The sequence below is a fragment of the Emydura macquarii genome, unplaced genomic scaffold (genome assembly GCF_026122565.2).
Source record: "Emydura macquarii macquarii isolate MOO-44397 ecotype Brisbane River unplaced genomic scaffold, CSIRO-AGI_Emac_v2 contig_1045, whole genome shotgun sequence".
NCBI classification, from domain to species: Eukaryota; Metazoa; Chordata; order Testudines; family Chelidae; genus Emydura; species Emydura macquarii.
In genome coordinates, this window is record NW_027131182.1 from 16184227 (window position 1) to 16198334 (window position 14108).

The window sequence follows — 14108 nt, forward strand, 5'->3', positions numbered from 1 at the left end:
CAGGAACAGTCTTTCTGCTCTGATGGGATCCGGTGACAAACACAGGTAAGGAAACTCCTCACCCCGATGCATCACAGAGGAGGTGTCTGTAGTGCCTGCCTACATTGTCATACAGTGAAGTGGAGAGAGCAGGATCACAATGAGAATCCATGAAGGTCAAATCCCACAGTGAGTGAGTAACAGTAGAATCTGCTCTGAAACATTTGGTTCAGTTGAGGGGTCCTTTCCTCAACTCCGCTGTGCTCTGGATCATTTTCCTGGAAGCAAAGCCAGTTTTGCTTAGGAGCTGCTCCATTTCTCATGCTTTAGTTCCATGTGATGCAAGAGCAGCTCTGGCTAGAACTGCATGCGACACTTAACATGATCTCTTTGCCATGCTCAGTGCCCCCTTGCATCACATATTTAAAAGGTGTATATACAGTTTTAAAAGCACATAAAAATCAGACATCAACATCCTGTGTTTACAAGGTCAGTGGTGACATCCTTTAGCTGAACAGGCATCTGCATTGCCAACTGAAAATGCAATGATAAATATCACTGTTCTCTTCAAACGATTGGATTGAATGAGTCAGCATCGCAGTTTGGGATAAATGACACAAAGAGCCACATCCAGCTGAGACAGCCATAGCAGCGCGGACTGAAACACACTACTGCAAGAGAGCAGCAGGAATTTCAAGTCTGATACAGTAGCTAGAGCAACAGGGCCAGGTCACTCTCTCTCTCTTTCCAATGGGCCCCTCTACCTCAGCAGCATGGCATCAACTTGAGATAACCAACCAATGGCAAGATTCACATCCCCCGCATGTTTGCTTAGTAAGAGACCTATTGCCCAGAGCCGGCCACATGGATTTCCATGAAGAAATCTCTGGGGCCTGCAAGGGACTGTGAGGAACAGAGTAATAACTCGCTTGTGCCACTACTTCTGCCCCTCACCATTTCCCCCTGAACTCTGTGAAGCAAACTCAAACTGAGGGGTTTCTGTGTGGGGCAAAGGAGGGAGTCTATATGGTCGCAAAGCCAGCACAACCCCTTCCACATGGGAAATGGAGTAATCCTGGTACAGTGTGTCCTCTGGGAACCCTCATGGGATCACCTGGATCCAAGCAAGAAGCTGCTCAGTTAAAATGTAGCGCCCAAAAGTTCTGCAAGTCTTACCTTTATGGGGAAACAAGGGTAATATGATAGGGATGTCTGATTCCTTTTTAACACCCTTTGAAAACAGCAGAACTTTAATTCCCTCTTCTCAGACAGGGTGCCCATTCAAAGCAATATACATTCCTTCAGAACCATGTCTCGGCTGGTAACTGTAGGAAAACAGACATCTGGCAGTAAGCCAATGCCTATTTAATGGCAACAATTAATCCTAAATTTTTTGCTGTTTTATAAAAAAGCTAAAACAAAAAATAAAACAAAACAAAATTAGCTAAGAGAAAAAGCAGCCATGAAAGGCTTTTTAGGCCCCGGTTCACCAATGGACTTAAGCACATGTCTAACTTAAAGCTTGTGAATAGTTCATGCTTAAAGTTGGACACGTGCTGAATTGGCATTTAATTCCCTTTAATGTCTAAATCCACGCTGACATCACTCGTGAGATCGCCTTTACTAGTACTGCCCAGACACTAATGTGCTCATTCACTGGCCTTTGGCTCAGTGTATGACCCAGAATGTGGCTGGAAAAATCATTACTGCTTTGGTATTTTCATCTTCAAAGGCATTCCTAACGGGACAGAATCCCTTCTTTTAGTCTTTTTATTTTGAGCTCAAACCCAGAAAACATAGCTGTTTGTAGTTTTAATTTTTTTTGTTAGAGCAAATTAAAAGTTTCTTCACTGATATGTCTGATTGTAATGGCTGTAACGGAATCTGTAAGTTAACTGAATATCGTCATATTTTCAAGGTCCAGTCCTTCATGATTTATTGAATAACAATACAGTTAGTTTCTTTAAATCTATCAAGTAGACAGCAGATTGCTAAATATTATTTTACTACAAGATACTTACAGAGGAGATTGAGTATGAAGTCATATAGCACCTGAAGCTTCCTCAGTGTCATTAAACCATAAACGTGAATTTAGCTATTTTTCCCTGTATGTCTTTAAAACATTTTTTGAATTTTCAACTCAAATCAACAATACAAGCATAAAACTCATAAAACAAGCATACGTTAATGCATAAACCACAAAAAATCATATAATAACCATATTAGATCAAATTCACCCAGTTCTCTACTACCCACCGTAAAGAAAAAGTAGCATCATGTATGTGCAGTAGAGAAATGATGTTAATGTACTAAGACCATAAATTAAAGGGAGAATTTCGACTGATATAAGCACAGAACTTTGGAAGAATGCAGGTCTTTGTACTGTTTCATGACAGTCTTTTCTTTCTTTCTGAAAAGCTGTTTATGCACTGATTAAATAAAGATTGCTAAGGAAAATCAAATACTATGTCAGATACTCAGTACTGGAGTCTGCCTCTGTGTTTTGCAAGACTGAACAAACACAACTGGTTGAGCTGATTAATTATGTTGGTTTATCCAAAAGCCTCCGGCTTACTTTTTTTTTTTAAACTTCAGATGTCTTTTCCAAACCCATTTAGGAATTTTATGTGGAAAGTGCAATTTTCATTAAAGGAATCTTTTATAATAAAATGTGTCCCTTCTCAAGATTTGCATACATATCTTTACATTGTTGGACTTCCTAGATAAAGTACTATATACTTCTCTAGCTAGAGGGGTGGGTGGATAGATAATTATATATTTATATATAGACCTTTCTGTGTTCGGGTGACATACATGTGATAAACTAGAGAACCATCTGATAAATGTATTGCATGCCCACAGCTGTATCACCTGCCCCCACTTCATCTCCCTGGGATTTACTGTAGCATTCCAAACCCCTCACCAATTTTAAACCACTATTATTATTTTAAATAATCAATTTCTCAGAGCAATGCCTTCTCCTTCTCCCCCCAAATGTGGAACTGCCTCTCATCCTCATGTTACCTCTGCATAGACCTAGAAAGAGTATCTAGGGCAGGTTTTCTATATATAAAATACAGCTTCCACATATAGGGTTTTGCATCCCTGCAAAGACTATATGTGGGAACTTTATACCACTGAAAAGGCTAGATTTCCAGTTGCATCCCAGACATTGTTTCTACTACAGGCAGACTTTAAAATCATAGCATTTTTATGTCGAGACCAGCTTTTTTGGGTAGTTTTTGAAGCATTTTACATGTTTTAACTGAATTTTTTCTCTCCATTTTTCTCTTCATCCTGCACAATCAGACTTGTGATGACTAAGGCAGTTGGCCTTAAAAGCAGAAGAAATAGTTCGAATACAGTTTTTAAAAATGCTTTAAATCATTTTCTACAATATGTTTTCAGTTACTTGTCTGTCTTATACAGAATGTATGATAGCATTCTGTGATATGAGTATTTGATGATTTATTTATTACTGGGGGGGGGAAGTTTGCTGGATCTAGGTGCCAGGGCCTGGACAGGAGGTATTTATGGAGGAGGGAGCCAAGTCCTACGGGGGCAATAATGGAGAATTAGGGCCATGGGCCAGGTCCAAAGGGTAGCCAAGTCCAGCTCTCTTCCTCCTCCTCCTCCTATAGCTGCTCTGGCTTCTACCATGAGTTCCCAATACAATGTCTGCCACTGGTGCTGCTACTGCGTCTCTGCTAGTTTGGCAGGCTGCCAAAATTTTCCTGAGCTGCACAAGCAAGAGCTGAACAAAATTTCATGTGATAAAGAATGGGCACCTCTAAAGCCTGAGGTCTGGCATGCTCTCGTGTGAGAGCATCTCAAAGAAAAGGTCACCATAATCATTTATAATGCAAAATGTTAACAATTTAACATACGGATTGTTCCACAGACAGACAAGATAGACAGACAGGAAGATTTCAACCTCTATCTCATAAGTTAAGATTCATCATGAATGATTTATTTAAAAGAAGTTGCCTGTGTTTTTAAACATGTATTGACAAGTTGTAGGTGCCATTAAAACCTATTTTTTAAACAAGCTGGTAAATGACTAACTGTCGTTAATGTATTACTACCAAGTCATTACATCTATAGCTTTTAAAATGAAACTGTTGTTCAGCTACAGTGCTCATTACATCTATTTTATGGCTGAGCAGGGCAAAACTTTTGTTCCCCATTTGTGATTTATATTATACCAGGATTATAACAAGTCATTCCATCTATCACTGGGGATAGAGACAGCAAGTAGTCTAATGGAAATGTTTCCTCAAAAGTCATTATGCCCACTATTAAAGGGCCTAAGTCAAAGCACATTCAGGCCAATGGAAGTCTGTCCCTAGATTTTAATGGGTTATGGATCAGGAGCAGAAAGATTAATTCCTTCTTTGTGAAACGCATTCCCATTAATTAAATAAAGCCAGCAAAAGAGGGCCCCATTTTTCATTTGTAATAAGAGCGATGAACAGAAATGTATCAAGATGAGTACATTGTCTCAGAAAGGTGTGTACTCGTATAACTATTATCCATTCATCTATCCACTAATTGTGAAAGTTTGCTGTCTTTCTATACGTTCCTACTAACCTCTTGTGTTTCCTGCTTAATTCACATTGATAATCCCATCATTGTGGTCCTAGAACTAAGTACCAGGTACCAGTGGTTTAGAATAGGAACCACGATGTAAAAACTTTGCAGTCACATGTGGAAAGCCCTACGTACTGTCCATTAAACTTTGCATAGTGATGGGATACAAATAGGTACTGTCTGTTACAGTTTTAGGTATTTCTGCTCGTTTCATACCGTGTAGACTAGAGGATGATCTTGTGGCTTCAGCACAGGACTCAGATCAAGCATACAGGCGTCTACCTCCAGCTCTGCCATGAAATGATCTTGCACAAGTTATTTAAACTCTGTATCTCAATGTGCCAGCTGTAAAAAGGGAACAAGTAGAGGTGGTTGGAAAAGAGGGAAAGTACGTTGCAAAGAATGGCAGGTCTACCACTCCTCTCCACTGAGACAGCTCTCCTCCACACATGTAAACAAGGCCTGTGTTTTGGAAGCTGAAGGACCAAAGTTCTAGTCTTATCTCAATTATCCGTGAGAAGAAGGTGGCACGACCACTGTTCCTGCTACACTCATGCATACCAGACTCTGCCTCTAGTATTATCCAATCTGATACTTTGGGGCTCAATTCTGAAAAGTCCTGAGCACTGGGACCCAATCCAGCAAAGCACTTCAATGCACTTGAATAGTTCCAATTACATTCAGTGGGACAACACACAAGTCTATGGAATAAATGTACTTAAGCATTGATTCACGCCAGGCTGTTCAATACCTTGAATGATTACGCCTTTAAGCACTACAATCTCTTTAAAATTAATCTCAGCTGCTTTTTTAAGCCCTTTTGTTAATGACAGTGGTGTGAGCAATGGCTTAGCTATAACCACAGGTTCCATTTGACGGGATCTCTGATAAAGGGCCCTTTGGGTTCTCTAGGACTCAACACTTTGGGCTCTGCTCCCTGTCCATCTTGGTTTGTCTTCCAATTTATAGTGTCTCCCTTAGGCTGACTACTGCAGAAACTGTTATTTCATTCCTTGCACTACATATAACAGGAAGGCAGCGTGGAGCAGCTGTTGGAACCAGGTGAGGAACTGGTCCTGCTTGACTCATTGCAGTAGATGGAGGCTCATTACTGCCACTCTGTAATGGAGGTGGGAGTAGCTCCCTGGCTAGAGAGGGGTTGGGCTGAACAGTGTCCAGGGAAGACCCCTTGGAGCAGCAAAGACTTGGCCTGGAGTTTGCTATAACTTCATGAGTTTCTTTGCAACAAGGAAATGGACGAGTTTTAACCATATACAATTTTTTACTGGATGGTAGGAAGTTGCCTGGTCACATGGAAGAATTGTCTCATGTTGCTCCATAACTATCTCCGTGGCTAGATAAGAACAATCTAAGAGAGCATCTAGAGAAAATATTGTCCAAAATGTCTTAGTCAGAAAGATAATTGGGCCTGTGGATACATCTAACAATGTACAGGCATGCAAGGGTGCTAAAACAGAGAAGAATAGGGAGATTCTCAGAGTCACATTAGTGAAGTGGAAGACCCTTCCAGTGAGGGGCAAAAACCTGATTGTATTAATGACAATTGTTGGGAGGAGTTCTCAAACCACTATAGTTTCTCAAAATATTGAGCATTCAGCCAGCACTCTCTAGCATTGATCAAGTGGCATTTGCAGCAGTACAAATGTTTTCATAATGTCTTTCTCTATGTTTAGCTTTGCATTCACAGTAAATTAATTTACAAAAAGAGAGAAAGGAAAAAGTAAGAGTTAAGTAAACAGGCTTAGAAATATCACTAAGGGATGAACTTAAAATGCAATTGCAGGACAGTGAAAAATGCCATGCACGATAACTGGCATCTTTTAACAGTCAGACAACAATTGATCTGTTTTAATATAAATATTAAAAACTTACACTCAAAAAATAAACATATGCACCAAATATTTGCAAACAACATATTGAATTTCTGACAGAGTAAAAGATGATTTAAGAGACAGCTCTTTGGTCTTCCTATTCCTTGTACTGTAAATGAGAAAAAAAACAAGGCTACTTTATTATTACTAATCAAAATGTGTCCATATGTGAATGTTTTTTCCCCCAATATTTTATGGTCTAAGAGCCTGATTTTCAGAGATGATGGGCCCCCATTGACTTCAATTGGAATTGTGGGTACTCAATACTTTTGAAAAGCAAACACCATGAGTAGAATCCGGGCCCCATTGAAATCAAAGTTTTGCCATTGACTTCAGTTAGTTCAGGATTTCACTCTGTTTCCACTATAGAAAATGAGGTATTACTGTATCTTACCTATGGTGCTTTAATGGCTCAAGTTGTTCACTACCAATCCCTTTCTGTCACATCATGTAACTACATTTTACTTCTGGCAGCTGACCATAACATCTCAGATTTCTTAGAGCCAAGATACAGATTATCCTCAGATCCCAATTTCCAATCTGCAATACATATTTTAAGTGAGCTTTATATCCAAAGGTTCAAACACAAAAATATTCCTGCTAACAATTAAATAAAAAACTCCACTCATCTTAAGAAATGTAACACCAAAAATTAATCTTGAAATAGATTTGGCATGATTCAGCATCCTTTCTTAAATGGAATAGCACTTATGCACAGGAGTAGTTCCATTGAGAAGTCAACTGCATTTGCATTTTGTAATTAGTTTATGAATACCATCTCCTCAACATTAGCAAAGATGTCTTCTAAAGCAATCCTGAGTCGTTTATCACCACGCACTGTTTTTACGTGAATGTTCTATGAAAGCAAAGCTAAACATACTGTAAGATATCATCTTGTTATTTGTAAGCTTCTGTTGATCAGTGCCAGACAGTGCTGGCTAACGGCTCAGTTACAGTAAAACTTTGAAAAGTGCCTGCGTGACTTAGGAGTCTAAATCATTTAGCAGCTTTAAAAAATTGTACTCTTTGGGAACTTGTCCAGTGAGAAGTAATGGGACAACTTCACCTACTTGTTACTCAACTTCAGCAGGGGTTACAGAATCAGAACAGTAGATTTTTTATTTAACAATTCTTTAAATAGCGCTTTATCCTTTCCAAATAGTTGCACTCAAGTTCCTGTATTTCATGAACAATGTGGCAAGAAATGTTGTGTCTCTATTAAAATTCAATTTTGTTCCCAATTACTTGCCATCCTTACTGACACTTTGTTTCACTTTCAAATACAAGTTGCTCACAGGTTCACCTCCTAACTGGTTCCAGTAACCTGTACAACATATAAACAGAAAACTGCAAAAATCACACCAATAGTGTCTTGCTACCATGTGTCTCTTATCAATCTCTTCCCTCTTATTCCTAGGACCTCCTCCGGTATTATTCCTCCTTCACTCACAGATCTCTAACTTTGATACTGATTTTGCTTTCTCTCCTGGTGCTTTTGCAGTTGTTTGACTATGTCTCCGGTACATGCTCCGCCATCATATTAGTTGCTGGGTAAGGCCCCATTGTTTTCCACTTGGACACAGAATTGCTTTCCCAAAACAGTTCACGGTGTCTCTCAGTCTATTCCATCAGGAAAGTCTCTCTCACTCATTACTTTCATGTGGTTTTTCTCCGCTGGATCTCAGAAGAGCATAATTGTATTGCAGCACCTTTTTTCAGCCTGCGTCACTGGAACCATGTTCCTCACAATCTGGAACCATTTTTCCATCTCGCGGTTCACCCATCTTATTTCCATTGCCTTCTCTCTCTCTCTCACTGGGGATATTCTTTTCTTTATTGAATGCTGGACTTAAGGAATTGCACTGTTGCACAGTTATTTGTGGCTTGGCTTTCCCCCCCATCTTTCAATGCTGTTCTCCTACCCGTTCAAACTTCTAAGGTAACTAATTTTCTTTCTTTAGAGAGAGAGAGAGAGAGAGAGAGAGAGAATGAATCAGCTCTTTCCACTCATTTTTATTACTTACTCTTATCATTGTAAATCATCATCCATTGAGTGCTATAGCTGTGCATGGCAGTTTTAGAGATGCAGCTGTGTACTAATTACCTCTCTAATCTGCAAGCAGAAAATTTAAAGAGTTTATCTTTTTATAAACCATGGGCTCAGTTCAGTTCTGATGAAAGCAGGCATGACTTTGGGCATCCTATGCTGACTTTACAATGCTGCAAATGCACTAGGCAGTTGCCAGTGCAATTTTTTTCCTTCCGCTGAAGTCAAATGAATTGTACCAAGACTGCATTTGGGCCCTATATCATCATGTTGATTTTTAAGGACATTCATAGACTTCAGGCAAAAAACAAAAACAAAAAAACCCACACCTTTAAGCACCTAAGCTATTTAAAGTTTGACAGTTTCCACAATACTGGAAAAGCATTATTGTTGTAAATAATTATTATTATCTATTATTTCTATTATGGTATCACGGACAGACTCTAACCAGGGATCCATTATGCTAGACGCTGCATCAATGAGCAAAGCAAAGACAGTCCCTGCCACAGACAGCTTGTAGTCGAGGAATATACATGTGTTTAGGATAACTCCTTTTTCTGAATTTAAAGAGTATACAAGAGTAATGTATTTAACAGAATGAAGGAAAATCCTTTAATTCATGTCTTTGCTTTGGCTACCAGTTAGCTTCTGTACTGTGTCTATGTATGTTTTACTGTAGAAACTACATCATAAATCTTTTGAAAATCTAGCATTTACTTGCAGGTTGAGATGTACAGCCAGTGCATGGAGAAATACACCTCCTCCATCCCCATAGAAACAATACTTGCTTAGAATCAATAAATCCATTTTTTTTTCTTTCTCAAGTGTTTTGGCAACAATATATCTGTAAGACTAACAGCAGGTATTTAAGAACTGACACTAGATGAATGTCAAGTCTGTGGAAAGCAAATGCAAACATTATGTTCTGTAATACACTAATACACTACAGATGTCAAACAGCTTTTCAGCCTGATGCTAACTAAATGACTCCAAAATAGCTTTTATGCAGATTGGAAAACTAAATATTGTTAACCTACTGCTGTAAACTGTCAGAAGCTCCCCTACGATCTTAATGCTGTTGTACCTTTTTCATCATGGAACATGATAAATTACCTGCTTGATATCTGGCAGGGAGGAGAGGAATGAACTTGTTATTTTAATTTAAACACTAAAAGCAGTGGGTTCAAACTATAGTACAAACAGAATTAAAATTCATTCACCACAATGTCTTGTTTAAAAAAGGCAGCTTCTTTGAAACATTCGCTCCATTTACTGGCACCATTTACAAGTTTAAAAAACATCACTGCATAATGTGAGCTACAGAGTGAAACCCTCCTCCAGGCCTACCTCCTGAAAAGCAGGATAAGTAGTCCCAGCTGAAGCCAGACACATTTCTCTTATTGGTTTCAGTGGGGTCTGGATCAGGCCCCTAATAAAACACTATTTATAGGAGTTAGAGCTTAGTCCTAGAACTAAAAACCTCACACATCTGGCTGTGTGACAATAATAGAAGCATGCTGCCTTCACAAGGTAGACAGGCACATGTACATCAAGCCGACGTACTGTAGGGCACTGTTTGTTGCTGCTGCTTCCAGAAGTAAAATGCTCAGTGGTACTGTGGCCATCTTGGACTGTTCTTCCAAGCTGCATACGACATAAGCCCTTGTCTTGCCAGCCCCAGTCCTGTACCTCCAGTTTGTGGCTTGTGGTATTTACCTCAATGCTTGTGCACCTCTTTCAAGTATACCCCACCCATTGTCTCCCAATGCATCAAAGCAGACGAGGTGGCCCAGAGTAAAATCCCAAATTCGTTCAGTATATTACAATATGAAAATTACATTTGCGGTTACAATGAGCTGTCAGTTATAATGAAGTTGTGCCATATAAGAGGATTTATACGTACACAGTGGAACAATCCTAGCCATGTAACAGTCTGCCTGCGGGATACAGTTATTTTTATAAGCCACTCTTGCAGAGTGATTTCATTGACTTTCACTGAGATCCTGCAGTTGCGTGAGGAGATTCTAGCATTCTGAAGATGAAAGTATTTTAGGTGGACAGGTCTGGAGACTATACACCTTGTTCAGTAAGTTGTAGGCTACTGAACAAAAACAATGCAAGTATTGTTGGATCCACAAAATGTGGGAATAGAGTCATTTGTTGTAAGACTTTTATTTGAATTTGTTTACTGCTATATTATTATTACTTTATTATTATTTGTATTATCATTCCATGGTCATGGACCAGGACCCCATTATGCTAGGTATTGTGCAAATGCAGTTTATTCGGGAAAAAGAGAGCTGGAAATCGCATTTTCTATTGCTTTTATTATGCTGTGTTTCCTGTGCTTACAAGATCAGGTTACAATGAAACAGTGAAAAAAAGATGTCTTCCTTTCCTACCGTCACCACCACCTTCAGTTAAATCTTTGGAATATGTTTTCATTTCAAATCACTTAAGAAATGACAGCTGAATACTGGCATATGAAAAATCATGGATAATTTCATGGGCTTGAAAGACTATTGTTAATATGCTAGAATTCGTCAGCACTCAACAAGTTTTCCACCTAATCTTTGAAGGGCTGGAAAGGGGATAATGAGTGTTCTCCATAGTTCTACTCCCACCCATGGAAGCCTGCCTCCCAGCCTCTTCCATATGTGTGGATACCAGCCCCTAGAAGTACCTTCCACAGGGTCTGGGAGACGGGGAAGTGTGTGGAACATCACTGGAGAGATGGCTGAATCCATCTTCCATGCAACAACATGTGATCTCTCAGCAAAGGGCCCCTTTGTATATGGATCTGGGGTGCACATTGAGCTAGAACTTCAGAATGTGGCCCTGTGAAAACAAATAAACCCAAATGAGTCAAACTACTGCTATCTTCAGCAGACATGAAGCATAAAGCCATCACTCAATACAAGATTAGTTTCTGTGCATTATAATATGTCTCCTTTTGTTACGTAACTGTGGTGGCAAGGAGTTAAGAGGATTGACTATTTCCAAACTTCTCAGGTAAGCTAAAAATCCATGTTTTTTTCAATCAGTTCCCTTCATAGCTGCAGGTGGAGAATTATGGAAGCACTGTTGATCAAATTCTATTTCTGATAGTAAAGTGAGATTTGTCAATGTGTTTACATGTTGAGAAGTTCTTTTATAGGAGTCATTCTGCTCCAGGTTGCAGAATTCTATATTAATGCCTCTCAAAGTAAAGCATTTAATTGTGTGGCTGATGTATAATATGTGGGCCAAACGTAGCCATTAATGTCAACGGACGGACTCCCATTGACTACAATGTGCTTTAGGTCTAGCCTTAAGGCGCCTGCTCATCAAAGAGCTCTTATTAAGCACACGCCTAACTTTAAGCCCCTGAATAGTCCCAAATTAGGAACATGCTTAAGAGCTTTGCTGTATAGGCCATACATCACTGAAGATTGAAGCATTAGGCACATACAGTATTGAACTGGCAGACCATCTTCTTAAATATTGCTCTTTAGCAGCTTTCATAATGGTGCAAGATGATTCACCTTACATGTCTTTTAAATTGCTTTATGGCATAACAGGTCTGGCCAAGTTTATTCTCAGGATTTTCTGTTTGTGTTATTTTTTCACACCATGACCGGCAAGCTCACTACATCACTGTTTGCATTTGTTTAACCAAAATTAAGTTGTACAGGTCTCTAAATATCACATCACTGACAGCCAGTGATTCTATATGTCATTAACAGTAAACTACCTTGGATTTTCCAGCCTGCAGTTTGTCATTGATTGTTTCACAAGAATAGACTCTGGTGTGTGGATATAATCAATGATCTATTTGTTAATGTCATGGGCAGTCATGGTACATTTTCCAGGAACTGTTAAAAGGAAATAGAATGGTGTTTCATAAGACTCGATTACCATGATCCAAACCAGTAATCAACTTACCAATGTCCATTGCTATAAAGAGGAACTAGAAAGATATCTTTCCCGAGTGTTATTCTCGTTTGTAACTTCTCCAACTTCAGAAAGTTTATATTGCTCTTTAGGAGGTAAATCATGCAAGACAACACTGATCTAAATGAGAACATCTACGAGCTCCAAATTAGAAAATATATTGATAGTCTCATTTTGATTAAACGAGTTTACGCACATAACTCACGTAATCCCAGGCATCAAGATAAGAACATCCACTAAAATCTGTGGAAAGATTGACGAAGGAGCCACAAAGTGACACAGCAGGAGAATCTTAAATCTTAATTTTGAGCTATAAAAGCAGCCAGGGATGGGGAAAATCCTGCCCTGCTCAAGTAAAGGACATGTGTAGAAGTAAACCAATATATACAAAGTGACAAATTAAGAAAGAATATTAAATGCACTAGTAAACCAATCAAGTAACGTTGCGTACAGCTGTGCCAGAAAGCAGAACCCAGAAAACCATTGACAAAGTTACTTCTTTACATAAGGTCCCAATCCAGCAAAACACTTAAGTATGTGCTTAACCAGTGAGACCCTCATCCAACACCTCCTTTTCGCTGATGACACAGCAGTGACAACCCACACAGAAGTCCATCTCCAAAACCTCATGGACAGTTTTTCCAAAGCCTGCCAAGACGCTGGGCTTACTATAAGCCTAAAAAAGACTAACATAATGTGCCAAGGAGTTGAAGAAGCACTCTCCATCAACATCAATAATTATGAATTTGAAGTGGTGAACAAGTTCACATGCTCGGGGTCCACTATTGCAGTCAACCTTTCACTTGAAACAGAGCTCAAGATCCGCATCGGAAAAGCTGCTACAACAATATCTAGGCTGAGTAAGGCGGGTATGGCAAAACAATAAACTGACAGAACACACAGAGATCTGTGTGCATCGTGTTATCAGTACTCTTTTGTACGAGAGTGAGACATGGACCTCAGACGCTCATCAGGGAAAAAGGCTCAACAGTTTTCATATGAGTTGTCTTCGTTGAATTTTTGGAATCTCCTGGAGAGACAGAGTCACCAACACTGAGGTGCTCAAGTGGGCCAGTATACCCAGCATGCAAACACTCCTTAAACAGAGACGCCTCTCCTGGCTTGGGCATGAGTGCCGAATAAATGATGGGCGCATCCTAAAGGACATCCTCTATGGCGAATTGGCATGTGGGAAAAGATTTAAAGGATGCCCAAAATTGCTTTTCAAGGATGTGTGCAAGCAAGACCTCAAAGAAATGGACATGCATATGGATAACTGGGAAGATCACACTCTGGACCACAGCCTTTGGAAACAAGAGCTCAGTAAAGGTCTCCAAAGCTACGAGAGGAAGCAATCCTGCTTAACAAAGGAGAAAAGAGCTTGCAGAAGGCAGAGCCCAAAGGGTCAAAATACCAACTTTAAATGTGACAAATGTGACAGAGATTGTCTCTCTCAAATGGGTCTCTCCAGCCACAGTCACAGCTACCATAAAACCAATTGAGTAAATGTTTTACCCTTCGGGGTGCATAGCCATGGTCTCTCGAGACTGAAAGATCCCAAAGAAGAAGAACCATCAGTGATACCCATGGGATGATTTATATGCTTAAAGCTGAGCATATGCTTAGTGCCTTGATTGATCAGGAACAGAATGTTCAGCATAATGTGG

General features: G+C 39.6%; 1 long non-coding RNA gene across 1 annotated transcript in view; it reads right to left on the minus strand.

Moving 5' to 3' along the window:
* Positions 1-14108, minus strand: part of LOC137151224 (uncharacterized) — a 60564-nt gene that overhangs the window by 13185 nt on the left and 33271 nt on the right. The window contains exons 4-5 of the long non-coding RNA XR_010919216.1: positions 11192-11346; positions 6856-8416 (exon numbers count right to left, since the gene is read on the minus strand). This is a non-coding gene — a long non-coding RNA (uncharacterized lncRNA). The remainder of the gene's footprint in view (positions 1-6855; positions 8417-11191; positions 11347-14108) is intronic.